Here is a 25,605-nt window from a genome sequence, read left to right as displayed (position 1 = left end):
TAAAACATGCTAGCAATACTTAGCTAAGTGCTAAAGCATGCTAATTCAATGAAACAGGATGTTGTTGTTACTCAAGAAGGCAATGTCCAATCTGCGCCAAACTTCACACTTTTAATAAACATTCTGTCCTGAACACATGACCATGCTCATATTCAGTTACAGTCATAGTGCCACCTGCTGGCAACAGGAAGTGACATGTTAAACACTGTTGTGGACATATAAAAACATATAAAAAAAGTGCCAGCAAGTGCTTAACATGCTAACAACATACTAGAAACATGCTAAAACATGCTAGCAAACACTTAGCTAAGTGTTAAAGCATGCTATTGCTGCAATTAAATAGGAATTTGCTGTAACTCAGGCATGGAATGTCCAATCTGCCCCAAACTTCACACTTTTGATAAGCGTTCTGTCCTGAGCACATCTACATGAGAACATTCAGTTATAGTAATAGCGCCACCTACTGGTAACAGGAAGTGTCATGTTTAACACGTTGATGCCATTCTAGCAACATGTTAAAAATGCCATTGACTTCTAAACATGCTAGAAACATGTTAAAACATGCTAGCAATACTTAGCTAAGTGCTAAAGCATGCTAATTCAATGAAACAGGATGTTGTTGTTACTCAAGAAGGCAATGTCCAATCTGCGCCAAACTTCACACTTTTAATAAACATTCTGTCCTGAACACATGACCATGCTCATATTCAGTTACAGTCATAGTGCCACCTGCTGGCAACAGGAAGTGACATGTTAAACACTGTTGTGGACATATAAAAACATATAAAAAAAGTGCCAGCAAGTGCTTAACATGCTAACAACATACTAGAAACATGCTAAAACATGCTAGCAAACACTTAGCTAAGTGTTAAAGCATGCTATTGCTGCAATTAAATAGGAATTTGCTGTAACACAGGCATGGAATGTCCAATCTGCCCCAAACTTCACACGTTTGATAAGAGTCATGGCCTGAACACGTGTCTATGCTCAAATTCAGTTATAGTAATAGCGCCACCTACTGGCAACAGGAAGTGACATGTTTAACACGTTGATGCCGTTCTAGCAACATGTTAAATATATCATTGAGTTCTAAACATGCTAGAAACATATTAAAACACGTTAGCAATAGTAGCAAAAGCTAAGTGCTAAAGCATGCTAATTCAATGAAACAGGACTTTGTTGTTACTCAAGAAGGCAATGTACAATCTACCCCAAACTTCACACGTTTGATAAAAGTTATCTCTTGAACACATGTCCATGCTCATATATAGTTATAGTCATAGCGCCACCTGCTGGCAACAAGAAGTGACGTTTAACACTGTTCTTGACTCCTAATAACATATAAAAAAATGCCAGTAGGTGCTAAGCATCCTACCAACATACTAGAGACATGTTAAAACATACTAGCAAACACTTAGCTAAGTGCTAAAGAATGATATTACTGCAATTAAATATGAATTTGCTGTAACTCAGGCATGGAATGTCCAATCTGCCCCAAACTTCACACTTTTGATAAGAGTTCTGTCCTGAACACATGATCATGCTTATATTCAGTTACAGTCATAGCGCCACCTGCTGGCAACAGGAAGTGACATGTTTAACACTGTTATGGACTCCTAATAACATATAAAAAAGTGCCAGCAAGTGCTAAACATGCTAACAACATACTAGAAACATGCTAAAACATGCTAGCAAACTCTTAGCTAAGTGCTAAAGCGTGCTATTATTGCAATTAAATAGGAATTTGCTGTAACTCAGGCATGGAATGTCATGGTAGGCTGGAAAATAGTCAAGGATTCAGATGCGAGTGAATAAGTATTTATTAAAGTCAAAAAGAGAAGACAAGAGACTCAATTCGACAGGCAGCATCCACATGGATGACTCAGAGTGAAAATAGCAGATAATCTCAAGTGAACACGGAGTAGAATAAAGAAGGTCCTCAGGGAAACTCAGGGTCGGAGTGGTAGATAATCCTCTGGCAACTCGGGCAGGCTCGGCAACGCAGGGACTCAGTGGGCGGACTGCAGATCCAACGTAGAGACGAAGATCCTCAATGAAGCGTCATGGAAACAGAACAGGAACAGGAGAAACAATCGCTCAGACCCAGGAGAACCTCCACAACCATCTGACAAAGACAAGACGAGTGAGCAAACAATATATAGGACATCCTCATTCAGAACAGCTGGCGCTGATCGGCTCATCAGTGGATAACGAGCCATCTGATGAGCCGCGCCCATTCATTCAACACGCACACACATAGCGAGGGAGAGTCAATGAATCCGTGAACCGTGACAGTACCCCTCCTCCTAGGAACGCCGCCTGGCGTTCCCAGGCCCCCCTTACCTGTCGATTGTAATCATCGATAAGGGAGTGATCCAGAATGTCCCTGGCAGGAACCCAACTTCTCTCCTCCGGACCGTAACCTTCCCAGTCCACCAAGTACTGGAATCCGCGTCCCCTCCGTCTCGAGTCCAGGATCCGGTTAACCGAATAAGTAGGCTCCCCATCAACGAGTCGCGGCGGGGGGGGAACCGGAGCAGGCGGATTAAGATGCGATCGAAAGACGGGTTTAATTTTGGAGACATGAAAGGCGGGATGAATTCTCTTGTACGCAAGAGGAAGGTTGAGGCGGACTGTCACCGGACTAATAATTTTGGTGATAGTGAACGGGCCAATGAATTTAGGAGCTAACTTATTAGAGACGGAACGGAGAGGAATGTTTTTAGTAGAAAGCCACACTTTTTGACCAGCGACGTATACGGGTGGCCTCGACCGGTGGCGATCGGCCTTAGCCTTGGTGCGCGCCCCCACTTGGAGTAGAGTCTCACGGGCTCTGGTCCATGTGCGGTGACACCTCTGGACGAATGCGTGAGCGGAGGGGACCGCGACTTCGGATTCCAGACTGGGAAAAATAGGTGGCTGGTAACCTAAACTACATTCAAACGGAGATAGGCCCGTGGATGACACTGGTAATGCATTGTGGGCGTACTCCACCATAGAGATATGTTGGCTCCAGGAGGAAGGATTCCTGGCAGCCAAACAACGCAACACTCTCTCCAAATCCTGGTTGGCCCTCTCGGTCTGGCCATTGCTCTGGGGGTGAAACCCTGAGGACAGACTAACGGTCGCTCCCAGTAATCTACAAAACTCTCGCCAAAATTTGGACACAAATTGGGGTCCTCGGTCGGAAACCACGTCTATCGGGAGGCCATGTATGCGAAAGACGTGATCTACAACGGTCACCGCTGTCTCCTTGGCTGAGGGTAATTTGGGCAAGGGAATAAAGTGAGCCGCCTTCGAGAATCGGTCCACCACGGTCAAAACTACCGTGTACCCTTGAGAGGGTGGGAGGGCGGTGATAAAATCTAGCGCAATGTGGGACCAGGGTCTCGAAGGGACAGGCAGCGGTTGGAGTAACCCATCTGGGGGTCGATTGGAAGTCTTACCAGTGGCACAGACAGAGCAAGCCAAAACAAAACTGTGAATGTCGCGTGCCATAAGTGGCCACCAGAATCGTTGCTTGACCATAAAACTGGTGCGATTTACCCCTGGATGGCAAGCTACGTTGGAACAATGCCCCCACTGAATAACGTCTGACCGTAATCCCTCCGGCACAAATAAACGATTCGGTGGGCAACCGGGCGGAGGCGTTACCCCTTCTAAGGCCGTCTTGACCTTCGACTCGATCTCCCATGTGAGTGTGGAGACAAATAGGGTCTCGGGTAAAATGCACTCGGGAGTAGACCGGCGTTCGGAACGGTCAAAAATACGCGACAAAGAATCGGGTTTGATGTTTTTGGAACCCGGGCGGTACGAGAGAGAAAAGTCAAAACGTCCGAAAAAAAGTGCCCACCGAGCCTGCCTGGAGTTCAATCTTTTAGCGGTTCTGATATATTCCAGGTTCTTATGATCGGTCCAGACGATAAAAGGTACCCCAGACCCTTCTAACCAATGACGCCATTCTTCCAACGCTAACTTAACTGCCAACAATTCTCTGTTACCAATGTCATAGTTACGTTCGGCCGGAGATAAACGACGAGACAAAAACGCGCAGGGATGCATCTTGTCGTCCGAGAGAGAACGCTGGGAAAGCACTGCTCCTACCCCCACCTCTGATGCGTCGACCTCCACCACAAACTGACGTGAAGAATCAGGGGCTATCAAGATGGGAGCTGAAACAAAGCAGCCTTTCAGTTTGGCAAACACAGCCTCAGCTGTGTCTGACCACCTGAACGCAGTTCTGGGGGAGGTCAAGGCGGTCAGAGGTGCGGCTAGTTGGCTGAAGTTGCGAATAAAACGCCGATAGAAGTTGGCGAACCCCAGAAACCTCTGTAGGGCCTTACGGGAATCTGGACTTGGCCACTCTACCACAGCCTTAACCTTCTCAGGATCCATGCGTACTCCCTCAGACGAAATGATGTACCCTAGGAAAGGAACAGACTGTGCATGAAAAGCGCATTTCTCCGCCTTGACAAAAAGCCCATTCTCTAGCAACCTCTAAAGCACTCGTCTGACGTGTTGAACGTGCTCCTGGAGAGACGAAGAAAAAATCAATATGTCATCCAGGTAAACATATATGAACTGGTCTACCATGTCTCTCAACACATCATTGACGAGTGCCTGGAAGACCGCTGGGGAGTTGGAAAGCCCGAACGGCATAACCAAATATTCAAAGTGCCCCCTGGGGGTATTGAACGCGGTCTTCCATTCATCCCCCTTCCTGATGCGAACCAAATGATATGCATTACGTAAATCCAACTTTGTGAAGATTGATGCTCCCTGCAACCTCTCGAAAGCTGAAGACATCAACGGCAAAGGATAAGTATTCTTTACCGTGATGTTATTCAACCCCCGGTAATCAATACAAGGTCGTAGAGAACCATCCTTCTTCCCCACAAAAAAGAATCCCGCCCCCGCTGGAGAAGAGGAAGGGCGGATGAACCCAGTAGCCAGAGAATCAGAAATATATTTCTCCATAGCCTCCCTTTCTGGAGCAGAAAGCGAATATAACTTGCCCTTAGGCGGAGACGTACCTGGCAGTAAATCTATTGCACAGTCATAGGGACGATGAGGAGGGAGAGAAGCAGCCCGAGACTTACTGAACACCTCCTTCAGGTCGCGGTACTCCGGTGGCACGTTAGACAGATTCACCGACTCCTCCTGCAACACAGAACGAGAAACAGACGGAACGGCAGACGAAAGACATGAGGCATAACAGTTATCACTCCAAGCTGAGACAGAATCTTGACCCCACTCTATCCTGGGTCCGTGCTTCACCAACCACGGGTGACCCAGGACAATAGGCGCGTGGGGTGACTGTGTGAGGTAGAGTGAAGTCCTTTCAGTGTGATTCCCCGAGGTGATCAGTGTGATAAGTCCAGTGGAGTGAGTGATGCCCGGAAGTTCTTGCCCATTGAGTGCGTTGATGGTGATAGTGTTCTCTAAAGCAGTGATGGGAAGGTGAAGTTTACGTGCCAAAGAGAAGTCCATAAGGTTTCCCTCCGCTCCCGAATCCACCAACGCTTGGCAGCAGAAGGAGTGTTCCGCCCACTGGAGTCTAACCGGAAGGAGAGTGGCGCTCGAGGGTCCGATCAAGGAGAGCCCGCCCGACAGTAGCCGCCCTCCTACCGCCGGGCTTGGCCTTTTAAAGGACAGGTGTTGATGAAATGTCCAGGCTCCCCGCAGTAGAGACATAGACCCCTCGAGCGGCGGTGTTCTCTCTCCTCCCGGGAAAGCCGAGCTCGACCTACCTGCATGGGTTCAGGATCGTTAGAGGGGCTGACCGCGTTCATACTCCGGCCACTGGAACTCATGGTGAAATCGGCCGCAGGCATCCGGTACGGTCGGCTCTCTCTCTGTTGAAGACGTGCATCGACCCGTAATGCTAGCTCGATCAGTCCATCCAGTGTCTTGGGCAGCTCCAAAGTATAAATCTCCCTCTGAACGCGGTCAGCCAACCCATGCAGGAACATGTCCCACTGCGCCTCCTCGTTCCATTTGCACTCGGCCGCCAATGTCCGGAACTCTATGGAATAGTCAGAGACTGACTGTTGGTCCTGGCGAAGGTCGGCGAGCTGGCGGGCCGCCTCGCGTCCAGCGACGGCGCGGTCGAATACCCGTGTCATCTCTAGCTCGAGTGCCTGGAACGAGGAGCAGCACGGATGTTTGTTCTGCCACACCGCCGTTCCCCACTGAGCCGCGCGACCAGAAAGTAGTGTCATCACCAGGGCTACTTTCGAATCCTCAGAAGCAAATGTCACAGGTTGAAGCGAGAAATAAATAGAGCACTTGGTTAGAAACGTTCTGCAAAGATTAGGTTCGCCCGAATACCTCTCTGGTGCTGGAATACGCGGTTCTGGTGCGAGGGTGCGCGGCTCTGGCTGATGGAAATTCCCTTGGGGAACAGGCGGGGGTGGTGCTGGCGCAGTGGGAACTCTCAGGCGTTGGAATTGAGAGGTGAGCTCGGACACCTGCGTTACCAAAGCCTGTATCGCCCGCCCCGAAGCTCCGATCTGCTCGTCCTGGCGATCCATCCGTGCGTGGTTTCCGGCGAACATCTGCTCAAAATCGGGAGCACTCGCTGAATCCATGAGAAGGCGGTCAGATGGTTCTGTCATGGTAGGCTGGAAAATAATCAAGGATTCAGATGCGAGTGAATAAGTATTTATTAAAGTCAAAAAGAGAAGACAAGAGACTCAATTCGACAGGCAGCATCCACATGGATGACTCAGAGTGAAAATAGCAGATAATCTCAAGTGAACACGGAGAAGAATAAAGAAGGTCCTCAGGGAAACTCAGGGTCGGAGTGGTAGATAATCCTCTGGCAACTCGGGCAGGCTCGGCAACGCAGGGACTCAGTGGGCGGACTGCAGATCCAACGTAGAGACGAAGATCCTCAATGAAGCGTCATGGAAACAGAACAGGAACAGGAGAAACAATCGCTCAGACCCAGGAGAACCTCCACAACCATCTGACAAAGACAAGACGAGTGAGCAAACAATATATAGGACATCCTCATTCAGAACAGCTGGCGCTGATCGGCTCATCAGTGGATAACGAGCCATCTGATGAGCCGCGCCCATTCATTCAACACGCACACACATAGCGAGGGAGAGTCAATGAATCCGTGAACCGTGACATGGAATGTCCAATCTGCCCCAAACTTCACACATTTAAAAAGAATCATGGCCTGAACACATGTCTATGCTCAAATTCAGTTATAGTAATAGCGCCACCTACTGGCAACAGGAAGTGACATGTTTAACACTTTGATGCCGTTCTAGCAACATGTTAAAAATGCCATTGAGTTCTAAACATGCTAGAAACATGTTACAACATGCTAACAATGCTTAGCTAAGTGCTAAAGAATGCTAATTCAATGAAACATGACTTTGTTGTTACTCAAGAAGGCAATGTCCAATTTGCAACAAACTTCACACGTTTGATAAGAGTTCTGTCCTGAACACACATCCATGCTCATATTCAGTTATAGTCATAACTCCACCTACTGGCAACAGAAACTGACATGGTTAACACCGTAATGCAGTACTAACCACAAAATTATTGTGTACTAAGCATGCTAGAAACAGACTAAACATGCTAGCAACACTTAGCTGAGTCATGAAGCATGCTATTATCACCATTATACAAAACATTTTGTAACTGACTTTGACATACTCTTACTATATATACTTCCTTAAATGTACATTTCCCAACCATGCTCTGTCTTCCTAAAGCCACCGAGTGTTGATGGCACGGGTGCGAGGGCCCTTTCATCGCTGCTTGCAGCTTTAATTATTAGGGCCCGAGCACCGATGGTGTGAGGACCCTCTTGGAATTGCTCTGTTTATTATTATTAGGGCCCGAGCACCGATGGTGTGAGGACCCTCTTGGAATTGCTCTGTTTATTATTATTATTATTATTAGGGCCCGAGCACCGATGGTGTGAGGACCCTCTTGGAATTGCTCTGTTTATTATTATTAGGGCCCGAGCACCGATGGTGTGAGGACCCTCTTGGAATTGCTCTGTTTATTATTATTAGGGCCCGAGCACCGATGGTGTGAGGACCCTCTTGGAATTGCTCTGTTTATTATTATTATTATTATTATTATTATTATTCTTCTTCTCCGCATTGAATTGCATTTTTGAGGGCCTAAACATGCTCGAAAACTCACGAAACTTTGCACACGCGTCAGAACTGGCGAAAATTTACATCTGATATAGGTTTCAGAATTGGACGGGGCAAAATGGCTCGATAGCGCCACCTATAAAAGTTCAACGGAGTGCGCCTCCCGCATCGTTCCACGTACGTGCACGAAATTCGGTACATATATGTAATTACCTAATACCTACAAAAAAGTCTCTTGGAGCGTAGCCCTAAACACAACAGGAAGTCAGCCATTTTGAACTTCCTCTCAGATTTTTGTGCAGTTTTTGCCATTTTCAGGCCTCATACTTTAACGAACTCCTCCTACAGTTTTAATCTGATCATCTTCAAATTTGGTGAGTGTAAACTTCAGGCCTTTGCGACGTTAAATTGCGAAGATCTTGAGTTTTCGTCGAAGTGCGGGTCCTCGGCGGCCTGACAAATTTCGATGTTTCGCCATGAAACAGGAAGTTGCTGTAACTCAGGCATGGAATGTCCAATCTGCCCCAAACTTCACACTTTTGATAAGAGTTCTGTCCTGAACACATGACCATGCTCATATTCAGTTATAGTCATAGCGCCACCTGCTGGCAACAGGAAGTGACATGTTTAACACTGTTATGGACTCCTAATAACATATAAAAAAGTGCCAGCAAGTGCTAAACATGCTAACAACATACTAGAAGCATGCTAAAACATGCTAGCAAACTCTTAGCTAAGTGCTAAAGCATGCTATTATTGCAATTAAATAGGAATTTGCTGTAACTCAGGCATGGAATGTCCAATCTGCCCCAAACTTCACACTTTTGATAAGCGTTCTGTCCTGAACACATCTACATGAGAATATTCAGTTATAGTAATAGCGCCACCTACTGGTAACAGGAAGTGTCATGTTTAACACGTTGATGCCATTCTAGCAACATGTTAAAAATGCCATTGACTTCTAAACATGCTAGAAACATGTTAAAACATGCTAGCAATACTTAGCTAAGTGCTAAAGCATGCTAATTCAATGAAACAGGATGTTGTTGTTACTCAAGAAGGCAATGTCCAATCTGCACCAAACTTCACACGTTTGATAAGAATCATGGCCTGAACACATGTCTATGCTCAAATTTAGTTATAGTAATAGCGCCACCTACTGGCACCAGGAAGTGACATGTTTAACACGTTGATGCCGTTCTAGCAACATGTTAAAAATGCCATTGAGTTCTAAACATGCTAGAAACATGTTAAAACATGCTAGCAATACTTAGCTAAATGCTAAAGCATGCTAATTCAATGAAACAGGACTTTGTTGTTACTCAAGAAGGCAATGTACAATCTACCCCAAACTTCACACGTTTGATAAGAGTTATCTCTTGAACACATGTCCATGCTCATATTTAGTTATAGTCATAGCGCCACCTGCTGGCAACAGGAAGTGACGTTTAACACTGTTCTTGACTCCTAATAACATATAAAAAAATGCCAGTAGGTGCTAAACATCCTACCAACATACTAGAGACATGCTGAAACATACTAGCAAACACTTAGCTAAGTGCTAAAGAATGATATTACTGCAATTAAATATGAATTTGCTGTAACTCAGGCATGGAATGTCCAATCTGCCCCAAACTTCACACTTTTGATAAGCGTTCTGTCCTGAACACATGACCATGCTTATATTCAGTTACAGTCATAGCGCCACCTGCTGGCAACAGGAAGTGACATGTTTAACACTGTTATGGACTCCTAATAACATATAAAAAAGTGCCAGCAAGTGTTAAACATGCTAACAACATACTAGAAACATGCTAAAACATGCTAGCAAACTCTTAGCTAAGTGCTAACGCATGCTATTATTGCAATTAAATAGGAATTTGCTGTAACTCAGGCATGGAATGTCCAATCTGCCCCAAACTTCACACTTTTGATAAGAGTCATGGCCTGAACACATCTACATGAGAATGTTCAGTTATAGTAATAGCGCCACCTACTGGCAACAGGAAGTGACATGTTTAACACGTTGATGCCGTTCTAGCAACATGTTAAAAATGCCATTGAGTTCTAAACATGCTAGAAACATGTTAAAACATGCTAACAATGCTTAGGTACGTGCTAAAGAATGCTAATTCAATGAAACATGACTTTGTTGTTACTCAAGAAGGCAATGTCCAATTTGCACCAAACTTCACACGTTTGATAAGAGTTCTGTCCTGAACACACATCCATGCTCATATTCAGTTATAGTCATAACGCAACCTACTGGCAACAGAAACTGACATGGTTAACACAGTAATGCAGTACTAACCACATAATAATTGTGTACTAAGCATGATAGAAACAGACTAAACATGCTAGCAACACTTAGCTGAGTCATGAAGCATGCTATTATCACCATTATACAAAACATTTTGTAACTGACTTTGACATACTCTTACTATATATACCTCCTTAAATGTACATTTCCCAACCATGCTCTGTCTTCCTAAAGCCACCGAGTGTTGTTGGCATGGGTGCGAGGGCCCTTTCATCGCTGCTTGCAGCTTTAATTATTATTATTATTATTATTCTTCTTCTTCTTCTTCTCCGCATTGAATTGCATTTTTGAGGGCCTAAACATGCTCGAAAACTCACGAAACTTTCCACACGCGTCAGAACTGGCGAAAATTTACATCTGATATAGGTTTCAGAATTGGACGGGGCAAAATGGCTCGATAGCGCCACCTATAAAAGTTCAACGGAGTGCGCCTCCCGCAACGTTCCACGTACGTGCACGAAATTCGGTACATACGTGTAATGACCTAATACCTACAAAAAAGTCTCTTGAAGCATAGCCCTAAACACAACAGGAAGTCAGCCATTTTGAACTTCCTCTCAGATTTTTGTGCAGTTTTTGCCATTTTCAGGCCTCGTACTTTAACGAACTCCTCCTACAGTTTTAATCTGATCATCTTCAAATTTGGTGAGTGTAATCTTAAGGCCTTTGCGACGTTAAATTGCGAAGATCTTGAGTTTTCGTCAAAGGGCGGGTCCTCGGCGGCCTGACAAATTTCGATGTTTCGCCATGAAACAGGAAGTTGCTGTAACTCAGGCATGGAATGTCCAATCTGCCCCAAACTTCACACTTTTGATAAGCATTCTGTCCTGAACACATGACCATGCTCATATTCAGTTACAGTCATAGCGCCACCTGCTGGCAACAGGAAGTGACATGTTTAACACTGTTATGGACTCCTAATAACATATAAAAAAGTGCCAGCAAGTGCTAAACATGCTAACAACATACTAGAAGCATGCTAAAACATGCTAGCAAACTCTTAGCTAAGTGCTAAAGCATGCTATTATTGCAATTAAATAGGAATTTGCTGTAACCCAGGCATGGAATGTCCAATCTGCCCCAAACTTCACACGTTTGATAAGAATCATGGCCTGAACACATGTCTATGCTCAAATTCAGTTATAGTAATAGCGCCACCTACTGGTAACAGGAAGTGTCATGTTTAACACGTTGATGCCATTCTAGCAACATGTTAAAAATGCCATTGACTTCTAAACATGCTAGAAACATGTTAAAACATACTAGCAATACTTAGCTAAGTGCTAAAGCATGCTAATTCAATGAAACAGGACTTTGTTGTTACTCAAGAAGGCAATGTACAATCTACCCCAAACGTCACACGTTTGATAAGAGTTATCTCTTGAACACATGTCCATGCTCATATTTAGTTATAGTCATAGCGCCACCTGCTGGCAACAGGAAGTGACGTTTAACACTGTTCTTGACTCCTAATAACATATAAAAAAATGCCATTAGGTGCTAAACATCCTACCAACATACTATAGACATGCTAAAACATACTAGCAAACACTTAGCTAAGTGCTAAAGAATGATATTACTGCAATTAAATATGAATTTGCTGTAACTCAGGCATGGAATGTCCAATCTGCCCCAAACTTCACACTTTTGATAAGCGTTCTGTCCTGAACACATGACCATGCTTATATTCAGTTACAGTCATAGCGCCACCTGCTGGCAACAGGAAGTGACATGTTTAACACTGTTATGGACTCCTAATAACATATAAAAAAGTGCCAGCAAGTGTTAAACATGCTAACAACATACTAGAAACATGCTAAAACATGCTAGCAAACTCTTAGCCAAGTGCTAAAGCATGCTATTATTGCAATTAAATAGGAATTTGCTGTAACTCAGGCATGGAATGTCCAATCTGCCCCAAACTTCACACTTTTGATAAGAGTCATGGCCTGAACACATCTACATGAGAATGTTCAATTATAGTAATAGCGCCACCAACTGGCAACAGGAAGTGACATGTTTAACACGTTGATGCCGTTCTAGCAACATGTTAAAAATGCCATTGAGTTCTAAACATGCTAGAAACATGTTAAAACATGCTAACAATGCTTAGCTAAGTGCTAAAGCATGCTAATTCAATGAAACATGACTTTGTTGTTACTCAAGAAGGCAATGTCCAATTTGCACCAAACTTCACACGTTTGATAAGAGTTCTGTCCTGAACACACATCCAAGCTCATATTCAGTTATAGTCATAACGCCACCTACTGGCAACAGAAACTGACATGGTTAACACAGTAATGCAGTACTAACCACATAATTATTGTGTACTAAGCATGCTAGAAACACACTAAACATGCTAGCAACACTTAGCTGAGTCATGAAGCATGCTATTATCACCATTATACAAAACATTTTGTAACTGACTTTGACATACTCTTACTATATATACCTCCTTAAATGTACATTTCCCAACCATGCTCTGTCTTCCTAAAGCCACCGAGTGTTGATGGCACGGGTGCGAGGGCCCTTTCATCGCTGCTTGCAGCTTTAATTATTATTATTATTCTTCTTCTCCGCATTGAATTGCATTTTTGAGGGCCTAAACATGCGCGAAAACTCACGAAACTTTGCACACGCGTCAGAACTGGCGAAAATTTACATCTGATATAGGTTTCAGAATTGGACGGGGCAAAACGGCTCGATAGCGCCACCTATAAAAGTTCAACGGAGTGCGCCTCCCGCAACGTTCCACGTACGTGCACGAAATTCGGTACATACATGTAATGACCTAATACCTACAAAAAAGTCTCTTGGAGCATAGCCCTAAACCCAACAGGAAGTCAGCCATTTTGAACTTCCTCCCAGATTTTTGTGCAGTTTTTGACATTTTCAGGCCTCATACTTTAACGAACTCCTCCTACAGTTTTAATCTGATCATCTTCAAATTTGGTGAGTGTAATCTTAAGGCCTTTGCGACGTTAAATTGCGAAGATCTTGAGTTTTCGTCGAAGGGCGGGTCCTCGGCGGCCTGACAAATTTTGATGTTTCGCCATGAAACAGGAAGTTGCTGTAACTCAGGCATGGAATGTCCAATCTGCCCCAAACTTCATACGTTTGATAAGAGTTCTGTCCTGAACACATGACCATGCTCATATTCAGTTATAGTCATAGCGCCACCTGCTGGCAACAGGAAGTGACATGTTTAACACTGTTATGGACTCCTAATAACATATAAAAAAGTGCCAGCAAGTGCTAAACATGCTAACAACATACTAGAAGCATGCTAAAACATGCTAGCAAACTCTTAGCTAAGTGCTAAAGCATGCTATTATTGCAATTAAATAGGAATTTGCTGTAACTCAGGCATGGAATGTCCAATCTGCCCCAAACTTCACACTTTTGATAAGCGTTCTGTCCTGAACATATCTACATGAGAATATTCAGTTATAGTAATAGCGCCACCTACTGGTAACAGGAAGTGTCATGTTTAACACGTTGATGCCATTCTAGCAACATGTTAAAAATGCCATTGACTTCTAAACATGCTAGAAACATGTTAAAACATACTAGCAATACTTAGCTAAGTGCTAAAGCATGCTAATTCAATGAAACAGGATGTTGTTGTTACTCAAGAAGGCAATGTCCAATCTGCGCCAAACTTCACACTTTTAATAAACGTTCTGTCCTGAACACATGACCATGCTCATATTCAGTTATAGTCATAGCGCCACCTGCTGGCAACAGGAAGTGACATGTTTAACACTGTTATGGACTCCTAATAACATATAAAAAAGTGCCAGCAAGTGCTAAACATGCTAACAACATACTAGAAGCATGCTAAAACATGCTAGCAAACTCTTAGCTAAGTGCTAAAGCATGCTATTATTGCAATTAAATAGGAATTTGCTGTAACTCAGGCATGGAATGTCCAATCTGCCCCAAACTTCACACTTTTGATAAGCGTTCTGTCCTGAACATATCTACATGAGAATATTCAGTTATAGTAATAGCGCCACCTACTGGTAACAGGAAGTGTCATGTTTAACACGTTGATGCCATTCTAGCAACATGTTAAAAATGCCATTGACTTCTAAACATGCTAGAAACATGTTAAAACATACTAGCAATACTTAGCTAAGTGCTAAAGCATGCTAATTCAATGAAACAGGACTTTGTTGTTACTCAAGAAGGCAATGTACAATCTACCCCAAACGTCACACGTTTGATAAGAGTTATCTCTTGAACACATGTCCATGCTCATATTTAGTTATAGTCATAGCGCCACCTGCTGGCAACAGGAAGTGACGTTTAACACTGTTCTTGACTCCTAATAACATATAAAAAAATGCCAGTAGGTGCTAAACATCCTACCAACATACTATAGACATGCTAAAACATACTAGCAAACACTTAGCTAAGTGCTAAAGAATGATATTACTGCAATTAAATATGAATTTGCTGTAACTCAGGCATGGAATGTCCAATCTGCCCCAAACTTCACACTTTTGATAAGCGTTCTGTCCTGAACACATGACCATGCTTATATTCAGTTACAGTCATAGCGCCACCTGCTGGCAACAGGAAGTGACATGTTTAACACTGTTATGGACTCCTAATAACATATAAAAAAGTGCCAGCAAGTGTTAAACATGCTAACAACATACTAGAAACATGCTAAAACATGCTAGCAAACTCTTAGCCAAGTGCTAAAGCATGCTATTATTGCAATTAAATAGGAATTTGCTGTAACTCAGGCATGGAATGTCCAATCTGCCCCAAACTTCACACTTTTGATAAGAGTCATGGCCTGAACACATCTACATGAGAATGTTCAATTATAGTAATAGCGCCACCAACTGGCAACAGGAAGTGACATGTTTAACACGTTGATGCCGTTCTAGCAACATGTTAAAAATGCCATTGAGTTCTAAACATGCTAGAAACATGTTAAAACATGCTAACAATGCTTAGCTAAGTGCTAAAGCATGCTAATTCAATGAAACATGACTTTGTTGTTACTCAAGAAGGCAATGTCCAATTTGCACCAAACTTCACACGTTTGATAAGAGTTCTGTCCTGAACACACATCCAAGCTCATATTCAGTTATAGTCATAACGCCACCTACTGGCAACAGAAACTGACATGGTTAACACAGTAATGCAGTACTAACCACATAATTATTGTGTACTAAGCATGCTAGAAACACACTAAACATGCTAGCAACACTTAGCTGAGTCATGAAGCATGCTATTATCACCATTATACAAAACATTTTGTAACTGACTTTGACATACTCTTACTATATATACCTCCTTAAATGTACATTTCCCAACCATGCTCTGTCTTCCTAAAGCCACCGAGTGTTGATGGCACGGGTGCGAGGGCCCTTTCATCGCTGCTTGCAGCTTTAATTATTATTATTATTATTATTATTATTCTTCTCCGCATTGAATTGCATTTTTGAGGGCCTAAACATGCGCGAAAACTCACGAAACTTTGCACACGCGTCAGAACTGGCGAAAATTTACATCTGATATAGGTTTCAGAATTGGACGGGGCAAAACGGCTCGATAGCGCCACCTATAAAAGTTCAACGGAGTGCGCCTCCCGCAACGTTCCACGTACGTGCACGAAATTCGGTACATACATGTAATGACCTAATACCTACAAAAAAGTCTCTTGGAGCATAGCCCTAAACCCAACAGGAAGTCAGCCATTTTGAACTTCCTCCCAGATTTTTGTGCAGTTTTTGACATTTTCAGGCCTCATACTTTAACGAACTCCTCCTACAGTTTTAATCTGATCATCTTCAAATTTGGCGAGTGTAATCTTAAGGCCTTTGCGACGTTAAATTGCGAAGATCTTGAGTTTTCGTCGAAGGGCGGGTCCTCGGCGGCCTGACAAATTTTGATGTTTCGCCATGAAACAGGAAGTTGCTGTAACTCAGGCATGGAATGTCCAATCTGCCCCAAACTTCATACGTTTGATAAGAGTTCTGTCCTGAACACATGACCATGCTCATATTCAGTTATAGTCATAGCGCCACCTGCTGGCAACAGGAAGTGACATGTTTAACACTGTTATGGACTCCTAATAACATATAAAAAAGTGCCAGCAAGTGCTAAACATGCTAACAACATACTAGAAGCATGCTAAAACATGCTAGCAAACTCTTAGCTAAGTGCTAAAGCATGCTATTATTGCAATTAAATAGGAATTTGCTGTAACTCAGGCATGGAATGTCCAATCTGCCCCAAACTTCACACTTTTGATAAGCGTTCTGTCCTGAACATATCTACATGAGAATATTCAGTTATAGTAATAGCGCCACCTACTGGTAACAGGAAGTGTCATGTTTAACACGTTGATGCCATTCTAGCAACATGTTAAAAATGCCATTGACTTCTAAACATGCTAGAAACATGTTAAAACATACTAGCAATACTTAGCTAAGTGCTAAAGCATGCTAATTCAATGAAACAGGATGTTGTTGTTACTCAAGAAGGCAATGTCCAATCTGCGCCAAACTTCACACTTTTAATAAACGTTCTGTCCTGAACACATTACCATGCTCATATTCAGTTATAGTCATAGCGCCACCTGCTGGCAACAGGAAGTGACATGTTTAACACTGTTATGGACTCCTAATAACATATAAAAAAGTGCCAGCAAGTGCTAAACATGCTAACAACATACTAGAAGCATGCTAAAACATGCTAGCAAACTCTTAGCTAAGTGCTAAAGCATGCTATTATTGCAATTAAATAGGAATTTGCTGTAACTCAGGCATGGAATGTCCAATCTGCCCCAAACTTCACACTTTTGATAAGCGTTCTGTCCTGAACATATCTACATGAGAATATTCAGTTATAGTAATAGCGCCACCTACTGGTAACAGGAAGTGTCATGTTTAACACGTTGATGCCATTCTAGCAACATGTTAAAAATGCCATTGACTTCTAAACATGCTAGAAACATGTTAAAACATACTAGCAATACTTAGCTAAGTGCTAAAGCATGCTAATTCAATGAAACAGGATGTTGTTGTTACTCAAGAAGGCAATGTCCAATCTGCGCCAAACTTCACACTTTTAATAAACGTTCTGTCCTGAACACATGACCATGCTCATATTCAGTTATAGTCATAGCGCCACCTGCTGGCAACAGGAAGTGACATGTTTAACACTGTTATGGACTCCTAATAACATATAAAAAAGTGCCAGCAAGTGCTAAACATGCTAACAACATACTAGAAGCATGCTAAAACATGCTAGCAAACTCTTAGCTAAGTGCTAAAGCATGCTATTATTGCAATTAAATAGGAATTTGCTGTAACTCAGGCATGGAATGTCCAATCTGCCCCAAACTTCACACTTTTGATAAGCGTTCTGTCCTGAACATATCTACATGAGAATATTCAGTTATAGTAATAGCGCCACCTACTGGTAACAGGAAGTGTCATGTTTAACACGTTGATGCCATTCTAGCAACATGTTAAAAATGCCATTGACTTCTAAACATGCTAGAAACATGTTAAAACATACTAGCAATACTTAGCTAAGTGCTAAAGCATGCTAATTCAATGAAACAGGACTTTGTTGTTACTCAAGAAGGCAATGTACAATCTACCCCAAACGTCACACGTTTGATAAGAGTTATCTCTTGAACACATGTCCATGCTCATATTTAGTTATAGTCATAGCGCCACCTGCTGGCAACAGGAAGTGACGTTTAACACTGTTCTTGACTCCTAATAACATATAAAAAAATGCCAGTAGGTGCTAAACATCCTACCAACATACTATAGACATGCTAAAACATACTAGCAAACACTTAGCTAAGTGCTAAAGAATGATATTACTGCAATTAAATATGAATTTGCTGTAACTCAGGCATGGAATGTCCAATCTGCCCCAAACTTCACACTTTTGATAAGCGTTCTGTCCTGAACACATGACCATGCTTATATTCAGTTACAGTCATAGCGCCACCTGCTGGCAACAGGAAGTGACATGTTTAACACTGTTATGGACTCCTAATAACATATAAAAAAGTGCCAGCAAGTGTTAAACATGCTAACAACATACTAGAAACATGCTAAAACATGCTAACAAACTCTTAGCCAAGTGCTAAAGCATGCTATTATTGCAATTAAATAGGAATTTGCTGTAACTCAGGCATGGAATGTCCAATCTGCCCCAAACTTCACACTTTTGATAAGAGTCATGGCCTGAACACATCTACATGAGAATGTTCAATTATAGCAATAGCGCCACCAACTGGCAACAGGAAGTGACATGTTTAACACGTTGATGCCGTTCTAGCAACATGTTAAAAATGCCATTGAGTTCTAAACATGCTAGAAACATGTTAAAACATGCTAACAATGCTTAGCTAAGTGCTAAAGCATGCTAATTCAATGAAACATGACTTTGTTGTTACTCAAGAAGGCAATGTCCAATTTGCACCAAACTTCACACGTTTGATAAGAGTTCTGTCCTGAACACACATCCAAGCTCATATTCAGTTATAGTCATAACGCCACCTACTGGCAACAGAAACTGACATGGTTAACACAGTAATGCAGTACTAACCACATAATTATTGTGTACTAAGCATGCTAGAAACACACTAAACATGCTAGCAACACTTAGCTGAGTCATGAAGCATGCTATTATCACCATTATACAAAACATTTTGTAACTGACTTTGACATACTCTTACTATATATACCTCCTTAAATGTACATTTCCCAACCATGCTCTGTCTTCCTAAAGCCACCGAGTGTTGATGGCACGGGTGCGAGGGCCCTTTCATCGCTGCTTGCAGCTTTAATTAGGGCCCGAGCACCGATGGTGTGAGGACCCTCTTGGAATTGCTCTGTTTATTATTATTATTATTATTATTATTATTATTCTTCTTCTCCGCATTGAATTGCATTTTTGAGGGCCTAAACATGCGCGAAAACTCACGAAACTTTGCACACGCGTCAGAACTGGCGAAAATTTACATCTGATATAGGTTTCAGAATTGGACGGGGCAAAATGGCTCGATAGCGCCACCTATAAAAGTTCAACGGAGTGCGCCTCCCGCAACGTTCCACGTACGTGCACGAAATTCGGTACATACATGTAATGACCTAATACCTACAAAAAAGTCTCTTGGAGCATAGCCCTAAACACAACAGGAAGTCAGCCATTTTGAACTTCCTCCCAGATTTTTGTGCAGTTTTTGACATTTTCAGGCCTCGTACTTTAACGAACTCCTCCTACAGTTTTAATCTGATCATCTTCAAATTTGGTGAGTGTAATCTTAAGGCCTTTGCGACGTTAAATTGCGAAGATCTTGAGTTTTCGTCGAAGGGCGGGTCCTCGGCGGCCTGACAAATTTTGATGTTTCGCCATGAAACAGGAAGTTGCTGTAACTCAGGCATGGAATGTCCAATCTGCCCCAAACTTCACACATTTGATTAGAGTTCTGTCCTGAAAACATGACCATGCTCATATTCAGTTATAGTCATAGCGCCACCTGCTGGCAACAGGAAGTGACATGTTTAACACTGTTATGGACTCCTAATAACATATAAAAAAGTGCCAGCAAGTGCTAAACATGCTAACAACATACTAGAAGCATGCTAAAACATGCTAGCAAACTCTTAGCTAAGTGCTAAAGCATGCTATTATTGCAATTAAATAGGAATTTGCTGTAACTCAGGCATGGAATGTCCAATCTGCCCCAAACTTCACACTTTTGATAAGCGTTCTGTCCTGAACATATCTACATGAGAATATTCAGTTATAGTAATAGCGCCACCTACTGGTAACAGGAAGTGTCATGTTTAACACGTTGATGCCATTCTAGCAACATGTTAAAAATGCCATTGACTTCTAAACATGCTAGAAACATGTTAAAACATACTAGCAATACTTAGCTAAGTGCTAAAGCATGCTAATTCAATGAAACAGGATGTTGTTGTTACTCAAGAAGGCAATGTCCAATCTGCACCAAACTTCACACTTTTAATAAACGTTCTGTCCTGAACACATGACCATGCTCATATTCAGTTATAGTCATAGCGCCACCTGCTGGCAACAGGAAGTGACATGTTTAACACTGTTATGGACTCCTAATAACATATAAAAAAGTGCCAGCAAGTGCTAAACATGCTAACAACATACTAGAAGCATGCTAAAACATGTTAGCAAACTCTTAGCTAAGTGCTAAAGCATGCTATTATTGCAATTAAATAGGAATTTGCTGTAACTCAGGCATGGAATGTCCAATCTGCCCCAAACTTCACACTTTTGATAAGCGTTCTGTCCTGAACATATCTACATGAGAATATTCAGTTATAGTAATAGCGCCACCTACTGGTAACAGGAAGTGTCATGTTTAACACGTTGATGCCATTCTAGCAACATGTTAAAAATGCCATTGACTTCTAAACATGCTAGAAACATGTTAAAACATACTAGCAATACTTAGCTAAGTGCTAAAGCATGCTAATTCAATGAAACAGGACTTTGTTGTTACTCAAGAAGGCAATGTACAATCTACCCCAAACGTCACACGTTTGATAAGAGTTATCTCTTGAACACATGTCCATGCTCATATTTAGTTATAGTCATAGCGCCACCTGCTGGCAAAAGGAAGTGACGTTTAACACTGTTCTTGACTCCTAATAACATATAAAAAAATGCCAGTAGGTGCTAAACATCCTACCAACATACTATAGACATGCTAAAACATACTAGCAAACACTTAGCTAAGTGCTAAAGAATGATATTACTGCAATTAAATATGAATTTGCTGTAACTCAGGCATGGAATGTCCAATCTGCCCCAAACTTCACACTTTTGATAAGTGTTCTGTCCTGAACACATGACCATGCTTATATTCAGTTACAGTCATAGCGCCACCTGCTGGCAACAGGAAGTGACATGTTTAACACTGTTATGGACTCCTAATAACATATAAAAAAGTGCCAGCAAGTGTTAAACATGCTAACAACATACTAGAAACATGCTAAAACATGCTAGCAAACTCTTAGCCAAGTGCTAAAGCATGCTATTATTGCAATTAAATAGGAATTTGCTGTAACTCAGGCATGGAATGTCCAATCTGCCCCAAACTTCACACTTTTGATAAGAGTCATGGCCTGAACACACCTACATGAGAATGTTCAATTATAGTAATAGCGCCACCAACTGGCAACAGGAAGTGACATGTTTAACACGTTGATGCCGTTCTAGCAACATGTTAAAAATGCCATTGAGTTCTAAACATGCTAGAAACATGTTAAAACATGCTAACAATGCTCAGCTAAGTGCTAAAGCATGCTAATTCAATGAAACATGACTTTGTTGTTACTCAAGAAGGCAATGTCCAATTTGCACCAAACTTCACACGTTTGATAAGAGTTCTGTCCTGAACACACATCCAAGCTCATATTCAGTTATAGTCATAACGCCACCTACTGGCAATAGAAACTGACATGGTTAACACAGTAATGCAGTACTAACCACATAATTATTGTGTACTAAGCATGCTAGAAACAGACTAAACATGCTAGCAACACTTAGCTGAGTCATGAAGCATGCCATTATCACCATTATACAAAACATTTTGTAACTGACTTTGACATACTCTTACTATATATACCTCCTTAAATGTACATTTCCCAACCATGCTCTGTCTTCCTAAAGCCACCGAGTGTTGATGGCACGGGTGCGAGGGCCCTTTCATCGCTGCTTGCAGCTTTAATTATTATTATTCTTCTTCTTCTCCGCATTTAATTGCATTTTTGAGGGCCTAAACATGCTCGAAAACTCACGAAACTTTGCACACGCGTCAGAACTGGCGAAAATTTACATCTGATATAGGTTTCAGAATTGGACGGGGCAAAATGGCTCGATAGCGCCACCTATAAAAGTTCAACGGAGTGCGCCTCCCGCAACGTTCCACGTACGTGCACGAAATTCGGTACATACATGTAATGACCTAATACCTACAAAAAAGTCTCTTGGAGCATAGCCCTAAACACAACAGGAAGTCAGCCATTTTGAACTTCCTCTCAGATTTTTGTGCAGTTTTTGCCATTTTCAGGCCTCGTACTTTAACGAACTCCTCCTACAGTTTTAATCTGATCATCTTCAAATTTGGTGAGTGTAATCTTAAGGCCTTTGCGACGTTAAATTGCGAAGATCTTGAGTTTTCGTCAAAGGGCGGGTCCTCGGCGGCCTGACAAATTTCGATGTTTCGCCATGAAACAGGAAGTTGCTGTAACTCAGGCATGGAATGTCCAATCTGCCCCAAACTTCACACTTTTGATAAGCGTTCTGTCCTGAACACATGACCATGCTCATATTCAGTTACAGTCATAGCGCCACCTGCTGGCAACAGGAAGTGACATGTTTAACACTGTTATGGACTCCTAATAACATATAAAAAAGTGCCAGCAAGTGCTAAACATGCTAACAACGTACTAGAAGCATGCTAAAACATGCTAGCAAACTCTTAGCTAAGTGCTAAAGCATGCTATTATTGCAATTAAATAGGAATTTGCTGTAACTCAGGCATGGAATGTCCAATCTGCCCCAAACTTCACACTTTTGATAAGCGTTCTGTCCTGAACACATCTACATGAGAACATTCAGTTATAGTAATAGCGCCACCTACTGGTAACAGGAAGTGTCATGTTTAACACGTTGATGCCATTCTAGCAACATGTTAAAAATGCCATTGACTTCTAAACATGCTAGAAACATTTTAAAACATGCTAGCAATACTTAGCTAAGTGCTAAAGCATGCTAATTCAATGAAACAGGATGTTGTTGTTACTCAAGAAGGCAATGTCCAATCTGCGCCAAACTTCACACTTTTAATAAACGTTCTGTCCTGAACACATGACCATGCTCATATTCAGTTACAGTCATAGTGCCACCTGCTGGCAACAGGAAGTGACATGTTAAACACTGTTGTGGACATAAAAACATAAAAAAAGTGCCAGCAAGTGCTAAACATGCTAACAACATACTAGAAAAATGCTAAAACATGCTAGCAAACACTTAGCTAAGTGCTAAAGCATGCTATTGCTGCAATTAAATAGGAATTTGCTGTAACACAGGCAAGGAATGTCCAATCTGCCTCAAACTTCACACGTTTGATAAGAGTCATGGCCTGAACACATCTACATGAGAATATTCAGTTATAGTAATAGCGCCACCTGCTGTCAACAGGAAGTGACATGTTTAACACTGTTGTGGTCTCCTAATAACATATAAAAAAGAGCCAGCAAGTGCTAAACAGGTTAGTAACATACTAGAAACATGATAGCAAACACTTAGCTAAGTGCTAAAGCATGCTATCACTGCAATTAAATAGGAATTTGCTGTAACCCAGGCATGGAATGTCCAATCTGCCCCAAACATCACACGTTTGATAAGAATCATGGCCTGAACACATGTCTATGCTCAAATTCAGTTATAGTAATAGCGCCACCTACTGGCAACAGGAAGTGACATGTTTAACACGTTGATGCCGTTCTAGCAACATGTTAAAAATGCCATTGAGTTCTAAACATGCTAGAAACATATTAAAACATGCTAGCAATACTTAGCTAAGTGCTAAAGCATGATAATTCAATGAAACAGGACTTTGTTGTTACTCAAGAAGGCAATGTACAATCTACCCCAAACTTCACACGTTTGATAAGAGTTATCTCTTGAACACATGTCCATGCTCATATTTAGTTATAGTCATAGCGCCACCTGCTGGCAACAGGAAGTGACGTTTAACACTGTTCTTGACTCCTAATAACATATAAAAAAAATGCCAGTAGGTGCTAAACATCCTACCAACATACTAGAGACATGCTAAAACATACTAGCAAAGACTTAGCTAAGTGCTAAAGAATGATATTACTGCAATTAAATATGAATTTGCTGTAACTCAGGCATGGAATGTCCAATCTGCCCCAAACTTCACACTTTTGATAAGCGTTCTGTCTTGAACACATGACCATGCTTATATTCAGTTACAGTCATAGCGCCACCTGCTGGCAACAGGAAGTGACATGTTTAACACTGTTATGGACTCCTAATAACATATAAAAAAGTGCCAGCAAGTGTTAAACATGCTAACAACATACTAGAAACATGCTAAAACATGCTAGCAAACTCTTAGCTAAGTGCTAAAGCATGCTATTATTGCAATTAAATAGGAATTTGCTGTAACTCAGGCATGGAATGTCCAATCTGCCCCAAACTTCACACTTTTGATAAGAGTCATGGCCTGAATACATCTACATGAGAATGTTCATTTTTAGTAATAGCGCCACCTACTGGCAACAGGAAGTGACATGTTTAACACGTTGATGCCGTTCTAGCAACATGTTAAAAATGCCATTGAGTTCTAAACATGCTAGAAACATGTTAAAACATGCTAACAATGCTTAGCTAAGTGCTAAAGAATGCTAATTCAATGAAACATGACTTTTTTGTTACTCAAGAAGGCAATTTCCAATTTGCACCAAACTTCACATGTTTGATAAGAGTTCTGTCCTGAACACACATCCATGCTCATATTCAGCTATAGTCATAACGCCACCTACTGGCAACAGAAACTGACATGGTTAACACAGTAATGCAGTACTAACCACATAATTATTGTGTACTAAGCATGCTAGAAACAGACTAAACATGCTAGCAACACTTAGCTGAGTCATGAAGCATGCTATTATCACCATTATACAAAACATTTTGTTACTAACTTTGACATACTCTTACTATATATACCTCCTTAAATGTACATTTCCCAACCATGCTCTGTCTTCCTAAAGCCACCGAGTGTTGATGGCACGGGTGCGAGGGCCCTTTCATCGCTGCTTGCAGCTTTAATTATTATTATTCTTCTTCTCCGCATTGAATTGCATTTTTGAGGGCCTAAACATGCTCGAAAACTCACGAAACTTTGCACACGCGTCAGAACTGGCGAAAATTTACATCTGATATAGGTTTCAGAATTAGACGGGGCAAAATGGCTCGATAGCGCCACCTATAAAAGTTCAACGGAGTGCGCCTCCCGCAACGTTCCACGTACGTGCACGAAATTCGGTACATACATGTAATGACCTAATACCTACAAAAAAGTCT

The sequence above is a fragment of the Scardinius erythrophthalmus genome, assembly GCF_964197995.2.
Source record: "Scardinius erythrophthalmus genome assembly, contig: HAP1_SCAFFOLD_49, whole genome shotgun sequence".
Taxonomy (NCBI): Eukaryota; Metazoa; Chordata; class Actinopteri; order Cypriniformes; family Leuciscidae; genus Scardinius; species Scardinius erythrophthalmus.
The sequence above is the reverse complement of the archived record's forward strand: the minus strand, read 5'-3'. Positions refer to the sequence as shown.